The sequence below is a fragment of the Schistocerca cancellata genome, chromosome 8, assembly GCF_023864275.1.
Source record: "Schistocerca cancellata isolate TAMUIC-IGC-003103 chromosome 8, iqSchCanc2.1, whole genome shotgun sequence".
Classification (NCBI taxonomy): Eukaryota; Metazoa; Arthropoda; class Insecta; order Orthoptera; family Acrididae; genus Schistocerca; species Schistocerca cancellata.
The window spans coordinates 440,561,183-440,579,148 of NC_064633.1; the positions used below are offsets into that span (position 1 = coordinate 440,561,183).

General features: G+C 46.6%; 1 protein-coding gene and 1 pseudogene across 3 annotated transcripts in view; one reads left to right on the plus strand and one right to left on the minus strand.

Annotated features, from left to right (window-relative positions):
- Nucleotides 1-17,966, minus strand: part of LOC126095318 (uncharacterized) — a 156,460-nt gene that overhangs the window by 113,887 nt on the left and 24,607 nt on the right. The window lies entirely within an intron of this gene.
- Nucleotides 6,354-6,472, plus strand: LOC126096165 (5S ribosomal RNA; annotated as a pseudogene).

A 17,966-nucleotide genomic window follows, 5' to 3' on the forward strand; every position in this document is an offset into this window, starting at 1 on the left:
CCCCCAAGGTAAGTCTTTTCGCTTCCGGGATTGGAATGACTCCTTACCCTCTCCCTTAAAACCCACATCCTTTCGTCTTTCCCTCTCCTTCCCTCTTTCCCGATGAAGCAACCGTGGGTTGCGAAAGCTTGAAATTTGTGTGTGTGTTCATGTTTGTTATCCTTTCTATCAACGTACCAACGCTTTCGTTTGGTAAGTTACAGAATCATTGTTTATATATATATGGAAGAAGAAGAAGAAGAAGAAGAAGAAGAAGAAGAAGAAGAAGAAGAAGAAAAAGAAAACCCTGGTGTGAAAAACAAGTCTGCTTTATACTTATATTTTTGAAAGGGAATTTACATTGTACCACACTGTCAACCCAGCCAATACAGGATTATATGGAGTATATTTACAGACATGTGATTTTTTAAATGAACAGCTGACTAATAGAACCCAGAACATTATACTGGAGTGTGACCCTAGGATGCATAACAGATGCTGTAATTTTCTCAAGAGACATAAATGATTCATCACACATCATTATCAACACAATGAAGTTGTTTGCTGACAATGCTGTTGTCTACAGGAAAGTCTCATGTTGTACACTGATGAGCCGAAACTCATGGGATACCACCTAATATCGTGTTGGCAGGCTCTCACCACTGCTCTTAATCAAGTGGCGTCTGCGTGTTCGCGGCAGGTTACTCTCACCTCAATGCAACCATCGCCCTTTCCAGCATAAGGTGAATTGGCTGAAGATTGGGACTCCAAAGAGACACGGTTACACCAAAATTTCCTCGTTTTTTGCACGGGCGATGCCCAACTGTGTAGGGCTTTCTCCCTTTCTTGGTTTTCGCTGCACATGTATCAGTTGTTGTTCCAACTTGTGCCTCTGCAAGAACGGGCCAGCTTATCACTTGATGAAATGTGCAAGCTTCTCTCAGCCTATTACTGTGACAGAACACGTGTAAAATTTTACTATTGTCAGGAACACCCCAACCAATCTTATAAAGCCTGGGCTGGAGAATTACAGGGGTTGAGCCATCATCGTAAATTTGTAACTAGTACTCATCACGAATCCTACACTGATCACACAGTGCATGATGATATTATTTGTCATGCCCCAAATAGGGAAGTCGTGAAAAAGCACTTCAATGTGAGAATCTGGCACTTATGGATGTGCTCAATATAGCACAGTCCTTTGAAGTGTCAGGGGCCACAGGCAATTAGATTATTGCCTGGGAGGAGGTATCGGAGGTTGCTCAGTCAACCCCTGTTAGACACACCACAAGTGTTCGGGATGACGGGGAAGCAGTTGCAGCAGTACAACCTTCAGCTCAGCATCGTATAGGGCAGTGTCAATTACAGCCACAGCAGCAACAGGCCGCATCACAGCAGTGGCCATGTGGCCCCCCTAGCAAACGTAACTCCTCTTCAAACGTGATGGGCACAGTAGTACCGATGGACTGTGCAATGACTGTTTCCCCGAACAAACTGATTATTGACTTGCATGTGTTTAATAAAAATGCAAGTGGACACAAGAGCTGCGGTGACTTTACTAAACACACAAATGTACATGAACTTGGGCTCCCCTCCCCTCACACATTTCACGGAAGTAGTTTATCTACAATAAACAGCAAATTCTGATCCTAGGTCAGTTCTCCATTCCTGTCTCTTACAAAACTGTTGTTTGCCCCCTCACTTTCCTTGTTGTGGATCATTCCTATACCACAGACCTGTTCGGGTTAGATGTGTTTAATCCCTTTTTTTTTTCTCTGTAGCTGATGAGGTAAATTTAGTATCAGATCAAGTATCAGCAACTGGAGTCCTTCCGCTCTCAGTTTTCATCTTTTCTTCCCCTGGGCTAGGTTGTGCTACTGGTTTTCAGGCCCACACTACTATGAGTGTATCCACCTGCCCTTGTTTCTTATGGGTGCGACAGGTGCCTTTCGCATTGCGTGACTTCGTCAAGGCTGAATTAGACCATCTGACGTTGCTCGATGTCATTTGGACTATTTCTTCCAGAGAAGCTTCATCTCTGTGGTGACTTCAGTGTCAGGATTAATGAACAGTCTAATGATAGATACATACTCTTTGCCCCACCCAACGAGTTGCTCGCAAAATTGTCACGTGGCCACTACTTTTATATGACTGATTTATTGGAAGCATATCTCCAGCTCCCCTTGGATGAGGCCACTAGGCACCTTCTTGATGTCAATGCACCTTTCGGCCTATACCATTATCAACAGTTGCCTTCTGGCGTCGCTAGTACGCCTGCAATTTTTCAACTTTTTTAAGAACAGGTGATAGGCTCTGTAATCAGCTGCATCAATTACCTCGACGATACATTGTTTTGGATTCTTCCATCAAAGGCCGCCTTAGCAATCTCTGATCATTGTTTTCTGTTTTGCAGTCAGTGGGTCTCAAGTACAATCTTGCCCTATGTCTGCCCATTTTTCAGACAGGTCAGCATCTTGTGTTGGCCACAGATGCCTCTGAACGTGGTCTTGGTGCAGTGTTGGCGCAAAAATATGCGGACGGGTCTGAACAACCCATTGCTCATGCTTCTAAGACTTTAATTTCCACTCAGCTGCGGTATTCTCAGATCGGAAAGGAGGCTTTTGTAACCATGTTTGCACTCAAGAAATTTCACGTCTTCTTTTATGGTTCTAAGTTCCATTTAATCACAAGCCATTGGTGGCTCTTTTTCGTCCTTTGGCTACCATGCCTGACAAGTTGGCACACTGTTTGCAGCAGTGGGCTCTCTTCCCCTCCCGTTATCATTATCAGATCCATTACTGGTCGACGGTGTGATAAGGCACTGCTGATGCCTTATCTCGCCTTCCTATCAGGCCAGATCTGGCACTCCATCAGGATGAGTTGCTTTGTTTTTATTTAGATACTGAGAACCATAACATGGTCAATGGTTTTGCCATCACTAGTGCCACAACATAATTGGCTGTTGCTGTGGATCCCATACTTAGTCAGGTCCTCTGGTTGTGATTCCCACTTCCTTATGCTTGTTGGTTATTGGCATGTGTGTTGGTCGGAAACAGATGGGGACAATACATGCCTTATCGCTGCTTCCACCCTGTGTTCAGCAACAGGTGGCCTGCGGTTGTCTGTATACCCCAGGCCAATGGCACGTTGTCGACTTTGTTCGGCCCTTCCTAAATCAGTATTGGCTCATTATAAAGGACACCTATTCCAAAATTTCCTACGTGGTGCATTGTCGATCTACATCCACAACAGCCACTATTTCAGCTCTTTCTAAGATTTTTTGCAATTGAAGGACTTCTATATGACATGGTTACCAATAACAGCCCCTAGTTTGTTTCTTGGGTATTTGCATCCTTTTGTCAGGCTAGTGGTGTTCGCCATGTCACAGCTCCCCTCTTTCATCCTCACTCTAATAGTGAGGCCGAAAGCACGGTTTGGTCTTTTAAAACTCAGATGCAGAAATATGTATGTGGCAGGTCTCCTGAAGCTGCTTTATACCGTTTTTTGAGTTTATGTCGTTTCACTAGGGTGGCAGACAAGAGCCAGGAAGAGCTGCTACATGTATGCCAACCACAGACACTCCTTTACCTGCTGCATCCAACACCATATCTGCTGGCGCCACAATGGTTCTTGTCGGGTTAGCCTGTTTGGGATCATAGTTTTGATAGGCAGCCGAACTGGGTTCCTGCTGTCATCGAGTTTCACTGGGGCTGGAGCCTGTGCGCCATCTGCAATCCTGATGGGCGAATGTCCCATCACCTTGACAAGCTGTGGCTGTGCACTGCAGGGCATGTTCTCGAGGGGCCACCACATCCCTCTGCCCCATCACTACTGATGACTGTTCCTGCGTCACAGATGTTCCGGTACACGTGGCAGAGGAGGTCACTGCCTGGCAGATCGCTGACCAGGGTTCCTGCCTCTGCTTCCACTCCTCGACTGCTGCCGCCAGTGCAGTGCACCTAACGCTGCAGTTGCTGCCGCTGTCTCTAATGCTGGGTGCTGTGAGGCCAATCTTCTCTGACTCCCCTGCTGATGCCTCCAGCACTGACTGCTGACTTCAACGAGGATGTTTCTATTCAGACGCCATCCACAGTTCTGCCCTATTGTCTCTCACGAGTGGGGGGACGGCACGTTAACCCACACCCTCGTCACTACTACATCTATATCTACATCCATATTCTGCAAGCCACCTGACAGTGTGTGGCGGAGGGTACCTTGAGTACCTCTATCAGTTCTCCCTTCTATTCCAGTCTCGTATTGTTTGTCGAAAGAAAGACTGTCGGTATGCCTCTGTATGGGCTCTAATCTCTCTCATTTTATCTCCTCGCGAGATAGACGTAGGAGGAAGCAATATACTGCTTGACTCCTCAGTGAAAGTATGTTCTCGAAACTTACACAAAAGCCCGTACCGAGCTACTGAGCGTCTCTCTTGCACTGGAGTTTATCTATAATCTCCATAACACTTTCGTAATTACTAAATGATCCTTTAACGAAGTGCACTGCTCTCCATTGGATCTCCTCTATCTCTTCTATCAACCCTATATGGTACAGATCCAACACTGGTGAGCAGTATTCAAGCAGTGGGGTAACAAGCATACTGTAACCTACTTCCTTTGTTCTCGGATTGCATTTCCTTAGGATTCTTCCAATGAATCTCAGTCTGGCATCTACTTAACCGATGATTAATTTTATATGGTCATTCCATTTTAAATCACTCCTAATGCCTACTCCCAGATAATTTATGGAATTAACTGCTTCCAGTTGCTGGCCTGCTATATTGTAGCTAAATGATAAAGAATCTTTCTTTCTTTGAATTCGCAGCACATTACACCTGTCTACATTGAGATTCAATTGCCATTCCCTGCACCATTCATCAATTTGTTGCAGATACTCCTGCATTTCAGTACAATTTTCCATTGTTATAACCTTTTGATATACCACAGCATCATCTGCAAAAAGCCTCAGTGAACTTCCGATGTTATCTGCAAGGTCATTTATATATATTGTGAATAGCAACGGTCCTACAACACTCCCCTGCGGCACACCTGAAATCACTCTTACTTCGGAAGACTTCTCTCCATTGAGAATGGCATGCTGCGTTCTGTTATCTAGGAACTCTTCAATCCAATCACACAATTGGTCTGATAGTCCATATGCTCTTACTTGGTTCATTAAGCGACTGGGGGGAACTGTATCAAATGCCTTGAGGAAGTCAAGAAACATGGCATCTACCTGGGAACCCGTGTCTATGGCCCTCTGAGTCTCGTGGACGTTTAGCGCGAGCTGGATTTCACACAATCGACTTTTTCGAAACCCATGCTGATTCCTACAGAGTACATTTCTAGTCTCCAGAAAAGTTATTATACTCAAACATAATATGTGTTCCAAAATTCTACACATGATCGACAATAGAGATATAGGTCTTCCGCCCCTACTCGCCAGTGCCTGCCCAGCACATGCTGCAGCAGCTGCCATCATCAGGTGATGAAATGGACGTCAGTTCTGTCATTGGTGTTTTCCGTGACTCGTAATCTGAGTGCCTTGTGAGAGCAGTTTTTCCCCCCCAAGGTACCAGTGCTTTCTTTCTGTACCACACATTTTTCTCTGCCTAGTTATCTTCATGTATGTGTGTGGTTTTTCCACCCCTTGGAAGGACGGAGTGATGTTCCTTCACTCATGACGTGCATGATTTCATAGAGCATGCATCCGTACAGTTCACAGGCTCACTTCTAGAGGCCATCTGTGTCAACCCCCTGACACACTCTGGTGAGCCACCAAAAAAACAGCATTATTTAAGTGATCACAAAGGAGTACACAGCCTATTCTTTATGCTGTATTAGTCCAGTCAATGTGTTCAGTGCTGTGCACAAGCTGTATCTTATGTGTTGCTCCATAAAGTACTATGTTCCATACATCATGTTTGTTCCTGCTATAACAGAGCTGAAACTAACTAAATTATCTGACAACTGATGTCCACTGAAGTAAATTAATTAAATCAACATTTTTTCACATCATTACATAAATTTCATGAACGAATGCGTCAGTGTGCTGCATTTGGCGTAGAAATGTGTACTTTTATGGATCACATGTGGAGCAAGAGACATCTCGTGGAGGCACCAATGAAGTAGGGTAATCAGCACACTCACTCTTCTACTCTCACTATGATGGTAGTGACTACTTGCACTATGTCCTGGCTGCTGGACTGATGGTGAAATAGAGCCATATTGCTGTGAAGTGTCCAGCTCGCCCTTTTTTAATCAGTTTATATGGGCTCAGTGGCAGGTGCTGGTGTATCTGGCAGGTGGAGCCAAATGGAAACATAGTCATTAGAGTGCATGATCATCACCACTTCCCAGAGGGCAATGTCAGCTAGTACCAATGGCCTTGCCACATTGGTAACTCTGGTTCCCACCAGATTACCGAAGTTAAGCAACGTTGAGCCTGGTTACTACTTGGATGGGTGACCATCCGGGAAAACCAGGTGCCCTTGGCTTTCAGGACATGCAAGTCACCCAAGTGGCATCCAATTGAAAGGCATGCAAGATTGTGGAGCCACATGACATTTACTTATTTATTTACTGTTAGCTAGGATGAAGAGTGTAATGACAGGTCAATGGCTGTGGGCGTGAATGTGCTGGTGGACTAGTAGGCTGTGGAGAGGGAACAGAGAAGGGAATAAGTGGATGACGGACAATGACTACTGAAAGTGAAGGCCAGGACGGTTACAGGAATGTAGGATGTATTGCAGGGCACATTTCCATCTGTGCAATTCAGAAAAGCTGGGATTGGTGGGAAGGTTCCAGATGTCACAGACTGTGAAGCAGAAATTAAAGTTAAGAATGCTGTGTCGGGCAGAGTACTCAGCAACTGAGTGGTCCGGCTGTTTCTTGGCCACAGTTTGTTGATGACCTTTCATGCGGTAGGACAGCTCGTTGGTTGTCACGCCTCTGTAGAATGTAGCACTGGTGGTTCAAACGATCATGAGCACATGCAAAATGGAGCTGTTTCTAGGGGGAACAGATGCAGAAGGGTGTCATGGGACATCCTTGCAAACCAATTATATTTGCAGAAAGCAGGACTGCAATGGGTATATTAAGTGTATGACAAGATAATGGCTGTTAGTACTTGCTAGGAGCAAGAGTGTACAAGGGAGGCAGAGTGGACAGAGCTACAAGGCAACTGTTTACTGCTGAACATCCTACACAACATTTCATTAGCAACTATTTGGCTTCCTGTGGCAATAACAGGGACTACAGCCCTGAACCCAACATATCATCCACTGTATCTGCTTGTCAGTCCTTGTGGAGTCTTAACAGCAAAGGACCTAACCTATTACCTGAATGATATTTTTTTTGTGGTTTTAGGGCGCACAACGTCAACGGTCATTAGCGCCCAGACTACGTTAGGAATGCACCGCGAGTCACAAGTTTAAAACAGCAACGAAACGGAAAACACGATAAAAGAAAGACTGAGGCATAGGATTAAAAAAAGGAAAACAGCATAATCAAATGTCCTTAGAGAGGGTTGTCAAATTGATAAACTGAAGAACGCGAGCAGCTGCTCGTGGGTCATCCGCTAAAATGGCTTCTAGAGTACATGGCAGGCCAAGATCAAGACGCAGTGTGTTAAAATCCGGACAGGACATGAAAATGTGGCGGACCGTCAGCAATTGCCCACATGGACAGAACGGTGCCGGCGCAGCCGTCAGCAGATGGCGATGGCTGAACCGGCAGTGTCCAATTCGTAACCGGGCCAAAACTACCTCCTCCCGCCGAGAAGGGCGTGCCGACAAATGACCCTGCTAAAATCTGACGAAGGGACACAACAAGAAGCTGTCCGAGGCTGGAGGACCGCAGCCTTGGCCGCGGCATCTGCAGCTTCGTTCCCAGGGATACCGACATGGCCAGGAACCCACATAAAGCTAACCGGAGAACCGACGTCCACCAGCTGCTGAAGAGAGCGTTGGATCCGGTGCACGAAAGGGTGAACCGGGTACGGATCACTGAGGCTCTGGATAGCGCTCAGGGAATCGGAGCAGATGACATATGCAGAATGTCGGTGGCGGCAGATGTAAAGAACAGCCTGGTAGAGGGCAAAGAGCTCAGCTGTGAAGACCGAACAATGGCCATGGAGCCGGTATTTGAAACTTTGTGCCCCGACAATAAAAGAACACCCGACCCCGTCATTGGTCTTAGAGCCATCTGTATAAATGAAGGTCATATTAATGAACTTCGAACGAAGTTCGACAAAACGGGAGTGGTAGACTGAACCGGGGGTAACCTCCTTCGGGAGCGAGCAGAGGTCAAGGTGGACGCAAACCTGAGCCTGGAGCCAAGGTGGCGCGTGGCTCTCGCCCACTCGAAAGGTTGCAGGGAGTGAAAAATTAAGGTGTTGAAGGAGGCGACGAAAGCGAACTCCAGGGGGTAGCAGGGCAGAGACATACAACCCGTATTGACGGTCGAGAGAGTCATCAAAAAAGGAACGATAAGACGGGTGGTCAGGCATTGCCAGTAGCCGACAGGCATACCGACAAAGCAGTATATCGCGCCGGTAGGTGAGTGGCAACTCACCAGCGTCAGCATGAAGACTCTCGACGGGACTAGTATAAAACGCACCGATCGCAAGTCGTAAACCCCGATGTTGTATGGAGTTGAGGCGGCGTAAGATGGATGGCCGTGCAGAGGAGTATACAAAGCTCCCATAATCCAGCTTGGAGCGGACGATCGACCGATATAGGCGAAGTGGGACGGTTCGATCCGCTCCCCACGACATACCACTGAGAACACGGAGGACATTTAGAGAACGGGTACAACGGGAAGCCAAATATGACACATGTGGAGACCAACTAAGTTTCCTGTCAAATGTAAGACCTAAAAATTTTGTTGTCTCCACGAATGGGAGAGCAACGGGACCGAGTCGTAAGGACGGTGGGAGAAACTCTTTGTAGCGCCAGAAGTTAATACAGACCGTCTTCTCGGCAGAAAAACGGAAGCCATTGGCGACACTCCAGGAGTAAAGACGGTCAAGAGAACGCTGAAGACAGCGCTCCAGGAAACACGTACGCTGCGCGCTGCAATAGATGATAAAATCGTCCACGAAAAGGGAGCCTGATACATCAGCTGGGAGGCAATCCATTATTGGATTGATCGCTATAGCGAAGAGAGCGACGCTCAAAACTGAGCCCTGTGGCACCCCATTCTCCTGGCGAAAGGTGTCTGACAGGACAGAACCCACACGTACCCTGAACTGTCGATCCATTAAAAAGGAACGAATAAAAAGAGGGAGGCGACCGCGAAGGCCCCATGTATGCATGGTGCGGAGAATGCCCGCCCTCCAACAGGTGTCGTAAGCCTTCTCCAAATCAAAGAACACAGCCGCGGTCGGGCGCTTCCGCAAGAAGTTATTCATAATGAAGGTTGACAAGGTAACCAGATGGTCAACAGCAGAGCGGCGCCTACGAAATCCACATTGTACATTGGTAAGTAGGCGTCGAGACTCGAGCAGCCAAACCAATCGAGAGTTAACCATTCGCTCCATCACTTTACAGACACAGCTGGTAAGTGAGATGGGTCGATAACTGGAAGGCAAGTGCTTGTCCTTCCCTTGCTTAGGAATCGGGACAACAATAGACTCGCGCCAGCATGCAGGAACATGTCCCTCAATCCAGATGCGATTGTAAGTACGAAGAAGAAAACCTTTACCCGCAGGAGAAAGGTTCTTCAGCATCTGAATATGAATAGAATCAGGCCCTGGAGCGGAGGACCGTGATCGGCCAAGTGCGTTTTCGAGTTCCCGCATGGTGAATGGGGCATTATAACTTTCACAATTCGAGGAGCGGAAGTTAGGTGGCCTAGCCTCCTCTGCCTGTTTGCGGGGGAGGAAGGCAGGGTGGTAATGAGCGGAGCTCGAAACCTCTGCGAAAAAGCGGCCGAAGGCATTGGAGACAGCCTCAGGGGCCACAAGGACGTCATTCGCGACCTTCAAGCCAGAAACTGGTGAGTGGACCTTAGTGCCAGATAGCCGGCGCAGGCTACCCCAGACAACAGAAGAAGGAGTAAAACTGTTGAAGGTGCTTGTGAAAGCAGCCCAGCTGGCTTTCTTGCTTTCTTTAATAATACGACGACACTGTGCACGTAATCGTTTATAATTTATACAATTCGCCACTGTAGGGTGGCGTTTAAAGGTGCGTAAAGCACGTCGACGAGCACGTAAAGCGTCTCTACATGCTGCGGTCCACCAGGGGACCGGTACGCGACGTGGAGAAGAAGTAGGGTGAGGGATGGAATATTCAGCAGCAGTGAGAATGACTTCCGTGAGGTGTGCGACCTGACGATCGCAGCTTGTGAAGGGTTGATCCTGAAAGGTCACCCTGGAAGAGAAGAGCCCCCAGTCTGCTTTGGAGATGGTCCAACTAGATGAGCACGGAGAGGGGGTATGCTGCAGGAGATGGATAACACACGGGAAGTGGTCGCTCGAATATGTATCAGAAAGTGCATACCACTCAAACCGGCGTGCAAGTTGGGGAGTACATATAGAGAGGTCTAAATGGGAATAGGTGTGAGATGTGTCCGAAAGAAAAGTAGGGGCGCCAGTATTGAGGCAGACAAGATTGAGCTGGTTGAAAAGGTCTGCTAACAGGGAGCCCCTCGGGCAGGATGCTGGAGAGCCCCAAAGGGGATGGTGGGCATTGAAGTCTCCAGTTAACAAAAATGGTGCAGGTAGCTGAGCAATAAGTTGCATCATGTCTGCCCTGGTAACGGCAGACGACGATGGAGTGTAAACGGAACAAATGGAAAATGTAAAAGTGGGGAGAGTAATGCGGATGGCAACAGCCTGCAAGCCGGTGTGCAACGGGATGGAATCGTAGTAAATATCATCCCGGACCAGCAACATAACCCCTCCATGAGCCGGGATACCTACCACAGGGGGTAGGTCAAAACGCACAGAGGTGTAGTGTGCCAAGGCAATTTGATCGCATGGGCGTAGCTTCATTTCCTGGAGGGCTACGACGAGCAGACGGTGCAAGCGGAGCAGCAACTTCAAGTCCTCTCAGTTGGAGCGAATGCTGCGAATATTCCAGTGAATAAGTGCCTTCGTAAGAAGAAAAGGAAGATGAAAGAAGGGGTCACCTCGAAGGCCGCTGAGGGCCTGGCTTCGAGCGAGCACTGCCGCCGCTATCAGTAGGCAGACAGTCATCGTCCATTGGGTCTATAGGTTCATCGGCCATCTCGGGAAGATGGCCGGGAGGGGAAGCTTCCGCCGCCGGTGAACGGCCAGATGTTCGGCTACCAGCGGTGCGGCCAGGCGAAACGGATGACGGCCTGAGGCGGCAACCGCTGGGTGGCGCAGGAGAAGAAATGCGCCGTGGCGGAGAAGGAGAACTGTGCTTCCTATGAGCCTTCGTGGAAGGTCGTTTGGTAGAAGTACCGGTCGAAGGCTGGGAGGTCGAGGTACGTAGGAAGTCAGCACAGGATGGTTCCTTCTTGAAGGCCCGTGCATCTGACTTCGGGGTCTTCATCTTAGCAGAAGCTGATGAAGGGGCTGGTGTCTGTGGGGTGATGGGAGGAAGAGGAGACGTCGACCGCGCGATCTTAGCACTGGCCGAACGGACGACCGTGGTGCTGAAGGTCTGATCGCATGTCTGGGTTGCCACCTCCCTGGTAGTCCGAGGAGAGGCGAGGACAGTACTGTATTTCCCCGCTGGGAGCAGCGTGGGCTTCCTACTAGCCAATAGCTTGCGAGCAGCTGAGGTGGACACTTTCTCTTTGACCCGAATTTCTTTGATACAGCGTTCTTCCTTATAGACAGGACAGTCGCGGGAGGATGCGGCATGGTCACCCTGACAGTTCACACAACGAGGAGACGGAGGTGGACAGTCACCCTCATGGGCATCCCTGCCACAAGTGACACATTTAGCTGCATTGGAACAAGACTGTCGAGTGTGATTGAAACGCTGACACTGGTAGCAGCGCGTAGGTGTCGGGACATAGGGGCGAACAGAAATAACCTTGTAGCCCGCCTTGATGCGCGATGGCAGCTTAACACTATCAAAGGTCAAGAAAAGTGTCCGGGTCGGTACAAGGTCATTGTTGACCTTTTTCATGACCCTATGGACAGCCGTCACGCCCTGCTCAGCGAGGAAAGATTGAATCTCCTCGTCAGTCAATCCGTCGAGGGATCTAGTATAGACCACACCATGAGACGAATTCAAAGTTCGGCGAGCCTCCACCCGGACAGGGAACGTGTACAGGAGTGTGGCCCGAAGCAGTTTTTGTGCCTGAAAGGCGCTCTCAGTTTCTAGTAATAAGGTACCGTTACGCAACCTGGTACAAGATTTGACAGATCCGGCTATGGCATCTACGCCCTTCTGAATAACGAAAGGGCTGACAGAAGAAAAATCCTTTCCGTCCTCAGATCGAGAAACGACGAGGAACTGTGGGGCAGGCGGTAGTACTTTTGTCACTGTTGGCTGGTCATGTTTCCGTTTTTGGGCAGAAGTCGAGAGAGATGGAGTGAAATCCATTGCGGAGGAATCTCCCATGATTGCCAGTGTCTCCGATGGCGCGCTCCTTCCTTGTGGGGACCCTCTCAGAGGGCACTCCCGCCTTAGGTGAATGTTTACACCTCAGGTCACACCTCCCGAGAAACAGACGGAGGGACCAATCGGCATGGTCAGAAGATATCAGCTCAGGCAATCACCCCTCCCTGGGCCTGGCCTTTATCAGGGGGTACGTGCGTGCCTTACATGTCTACCCAGGGCGGGGAATTACGCGTTACCCCGTCACCGGCTACGTGTGCGAACGCGTGGGACGGCCTTCAGGCACGCACAGGGAGGAAGGAAGAAGAGGAAAAAGAAGAGAGAGAGGGAAAAAGAGGACAGACTGTCTCAAACGCCGAGGCGGAGACCAGAGAAGCCAAGGAGAAGAAGGCAATGAGAAGGCAAGGAGAAGAAGGCAATGAGAAGGCAAGGAGAAGAAGGCAATGAGGAGGCAAGGAGAAGAAGTCAAGGGAAAGAGTAAGGAAGACAGTGAGGTGGAGAAGAGCAAAGAAAGGAACCAACCAAAGGAAGGAAGAAACGAGAAGTGCAAATCCAAAAAGACCACAATTATAGGTCGTGGAACCGTCCGTCTCCAGACGCATGCGCTAACTACCCCCGTGAGGGGGATGGACTCCTTTTAGTCGCCTCTTACGACAGGCAGGAATACCGCGGGCCTATTCTAACCCCCGAACCCGCAGAGGGGGAATGATATTCTTGACTGCACCATAAGAAATTCTCTCAACAAAGCTAAAAGCAGCACATATAGCCACGTCAGCACAGAAAAATTGTTCTCGTCATTTGTACTGCCTACATCAACTATTAGCAGGAACTAACCATCCTCCTGATGCCCCAATACATTACTTGCCAGCACGATGGGTCAGCCATCAGGTGTGACTTAAGTGTGGTGCACCAAAAGACACTAGGCTGTGGATGGTGACTGAATTAGAATAGGAGACAAATTGTACATAATAGGTGTATGAAACTAGAAATCTAAAAAAGTAAATATAACCGAATGATGTAAATATACTATTTTGTCTAAAACTGACATGGTGAGACCGTGGCTGTGTAGAATTAATGTAGGTTTATTACTACAAAGAAGAAAACAGCAACCAGCCACTATTAATACTGCTATTTATTTAGGTAAATAGCGCCATTACCAGTTTCAAACTGGCAAGTTCGCCATCAGATGACTGTTCACATGATTTTTCAAGATACCGTATTTACTCGAATCTAAGCCGCACTCGAATCTAAGCTGCACCTGAAAAATGAGACTCGAAATCAAGGAAAAAAAAAATTTCCCGAATCTAAGCCGCACCTAAAATTTGAGACTCAAAATTCAAGGGGAGAGAAAAGTTTTAGGGTGCACCTCCAAATCAAAACAAAGTTGGTCCATTGTAATATGAGACACAATTTAGGTCGAATGAATGACGATACAGCTGCAGTAGTTTGGTTCGAGTCGTAAGCTTAGCAGTTAAGCTTTACCAGGTAGCCATTGCGATGTGTCAGGCGCTCCGTCCGTATTTATACCGATACCCTTCCTTTTTCACATGCTTCGTCTGGTTTGAATCGATTGCTTATTTTGCTTTGATCTGATAAGTGCTGTTCTCTTTGTTATAGGTAGTTACGTCATTGCATTATTGTACTGTGCCATGCATTGTTTGTCGCATTCTGATAATGTGTGTTTACGACCTGTCGCCGCTCGTGGCATGGCGTGCTTTTGTGCACGCTACCGCCGCTTACAATAAAAAAAAGAAAGAGAGGAATTGTCTCATTAGCGAAACAATGGCAAGAGACTGCTATTTGTTGTTACTTACACTGCTGCTTTCTTTGATAATGATCAACAAGAACCAATAAATAGACTGCGTATGATAGAAGATGTTCTGAACGAGAGTTTAGCTAAAATTTTTCTCCGTTTGAAAATCTTTGCAGACGTCTCTTTTGTACATTACATTCTGCACAGAAATTAGAGTCATCTTAGATTTAAAAATCTAGTCCATCGCCGTGCTTCATTTCTGACTGTATCACTATTAGGCATGAGAATAATACGAATATAAACATGACATGACATGTATATTCTTCCGCGTTTGCTGTTGTCTCACATTAGTTTCGTAGTTTATTAGGCAGACAGGATTTAAATGAGATAGCAGCAAACACGAAAGAATACATGGCAAAATGTTTATATTCGTATTATGAAGAGAATACTGCATGTGATTCACAATTCATAAAAGTTCCTATTAGCAACCATCTCTTCTCACAGGTAGGAAAAAATTCAGAATGTAGAGTTTGCCATATTGACAAACATCCCAAACAGTCTTGCCAGTCGGATTTTTGTAGTACATTGAAATGCTGCTACATTCGAAGATGAACAATACGGAATTTGTATTTACTTCGTTGGATAATGTATAAAAATGCTGTGGTCGAAACTCGGGGCGGAGAAAAAAACCTCGTCTTCCACCTTTTTTTTTTTTTTTTTTAATTTATTTACTGACACGGAGGTTTTGGCACCAGTATTTATCTTTGTGCCTGCAAAGCATGCCAGTGTAGCGCTACATATATTCGACGGCAGAAGTTAGTTGTGGCGGCACCTACCAACATTTTTCAGAACTTCCACTTACTTTGCACTCGATTCTAAGCCGCAGGCGGTTTTTCGGATTACAAAAACCGGAAAAAAAGTGCGGCTTAGATTCGAGCAAATATGGTACATCTTGAAAAGATAAATCTTGAAAAATCATGTAAACAGCCGTCTGATGATGAACTTGCCAGTTCGAAACTGGTAACGGCGCTATTTACCTAAATAAATAGCAGTATCAATAGTGGCTGGTTGCTGTTTTCTTCTTTGTAAGAATTAATCTACATTAATTCTACACAGCCACGGTCTCACCATGTCAGTTTTAGACAACATAGTATATTTACATTAGATGTAAATATAGTAAGATCACAGCAGCAGATTGGAATTCAAAGGACTGAATTCATGGCAATGGCGAGGAATTGTCACTGGCATCAGCTTGAGCAGGCCACAACAGGTGGGCAAGTGGGTGGCCCATTCTGAAATTACAGTGGCAGGCACTGCAACAGTGTCACCTCAGTGTCCTTCACTCCACAAAATGCCTTACTGAAGGACAGCTTACTCCATACACAATGCCTGGGGCAGCACTTTCTCAGGTGTATGAGACCAGAAGTAGGGTTTTTTGCCACAACACCACCCACGCAAGTATATCTGGGTCTCCAAACCAGCCACGGAGCATTTGCACTCATCTCTTGTCGCCTGACATTAGATCTGTCCTGTGCTTATGTCAGACTGTCCTTCCGATGTGGCTTCCACACATGCTGTGCTGTGTTTCAGCTCAAACCCTGAATTTGGTTCCAGTTCATCACTAACACAATCTAAGCACTAGGCAGTTACCTCCTCCATCCACATTGGCTAGTAGAAGCAGTCGTGGGTCTGCCAGCACTAGCTAGCATGATTCTCTTGAGTACTGAACTTGGTCCACTCCAGTGGATCTGATCACAGTGCAACAATTCCATCATCCCTGGAGTTCCTTGGTTTATCGCAGGCCACGCTGAGCATGGCTTGCCACCTCATGGCCCCTGCTGTCAGCACTCACTGTTGGCTGCTCCCAATGGTAGCCTGTGCTGATCCCACCTACTCAGCATGGCCAACCCAGCCAGCTGCTGGCAGTGCTTCCAATGACACATTTGGACACCTCAGAGGTTCCTGACTGGTCACTGCATTACTTTGCTGTGTAGATTTAGTTGCCAATAGAAGCTAATTATCATTTGGAATCATTCTCTGGCTCCGCCATCACCAGGGACTCAGTCTTATCCAGTCCCTCATACTTGACATTCTGACAGCTAGGAGGCCTTACTGCTATCCTCAAGTGACTATGTAGTGGTCAGCAACCCTGAACGACACAGAGTAATCTTCATGTGTTAATATTAATCTCAGTCAACATCATGGTTTCATACTAAGTTTCTTTGGACTTTGACTATTTCAGGGCATGAATTCTGCCTTTTGTAGTTGTGATGGGGACTACTTGGATGCAGGTGAACAGCTTTCTAAATCCACCTTTCTGGTTAGGAGTTAGTTGTCTCTGCTATTTGGTCATGACCTCGGTTGGAATTTGATTGGAAGCAGCTTGAGGCTCAACAGCATGGACATTGTTATACATATATTTACATGTACATAAACTTGTGACAATATCTATTGCCTCTGGTTGCACACCCAGTGCCACCTTTTATTACAGCTTTTCTCAGAGCAGCAGCAATGGAAGATCAGAGTTATATTCTTTTGTGTCTTAGTATACAGAATTCTCTCTGTCACTTCAGTTTCTTGGTTTTTATTTTTTTCTAAAACATATGGCAATTCCTGTTCCAGTCAGGATGATTTGCATGTACAGTTCGTATAGAAGTGTGGCACTGAACACAACAATGCTACATCACACCTGTATTTCCTGCATGTTGCCTTCTATTTTACCTAACTGGGGTGTGACAATATCTTTGATACTTTAAGCACTGCACTGCATCGGGTGCACAAGGTCTGGTGGTAGATTCGACGACCTGGTGAAAAGTCATAGGAACATGCGTTTCTTGAGACCCTTACAATGGCTGGGATCATTGAGTGAGGAGTTACTGGACATGACAAAAGGGTTGATTTGATAATTGTTCAAAGGGGGGGGGGGGGGGGGAGGCAGCTAAATGCTCACCATTATGTGACAGGAATAGTAAGCCCTTTGCTCACACCCTTCATGATTAGGGTACCAAATGGCGTATTGCTGCAGGATAATTCAAGACCCCAAACTGCACTTTACAACAAAAATGCCTTAAGAAATGTACTGACCTTTGACTGAACATTGTGGTCACCCGATTTGTCATCCATAAAGCATGTCTGGGAAGTACTGGGAAACGTATATTTTCATACTAGACTATAGCTAGCAATCATAAAGAACTCACAAAGCACATGTTTAAGGCAATGCAAGAAATTACTCAAGGCAACATTTGCAACTTGCCTGCTTCCATTCCACAATGGACACAAGAATGTGTTCGTGCTTGCAGGTGTCACACCTCATATTGATGTCAATAATGGAACTCAGTTACAAATATCATAAAAGTTTAATCATTTAATATCCATTATGTGATGAAAATCTCTACTAAGTATGATAAATATTGGACTTGTGCTTCATGATACAAAACTTTCCATTTTGTCAGTACACATTCTGCGGAAGTTCTGAAGAGAAATGACAAGCCCAATAATTCAAATTCTAATGTTTACTTTTTTGTATTGATGACTCCTGATGGCTGTCTTTACTGGCATTACGTATCCCACTGGTTTGGGACTACTTGAACCTTAGCTATCGTTTCTTAATTGTGTGTTACTACTCATACACACAAATTCTAAAGATAGGTAAGAGCTTATTCAATAAACCACAGATATTGGAAAAGTAAATTAGAA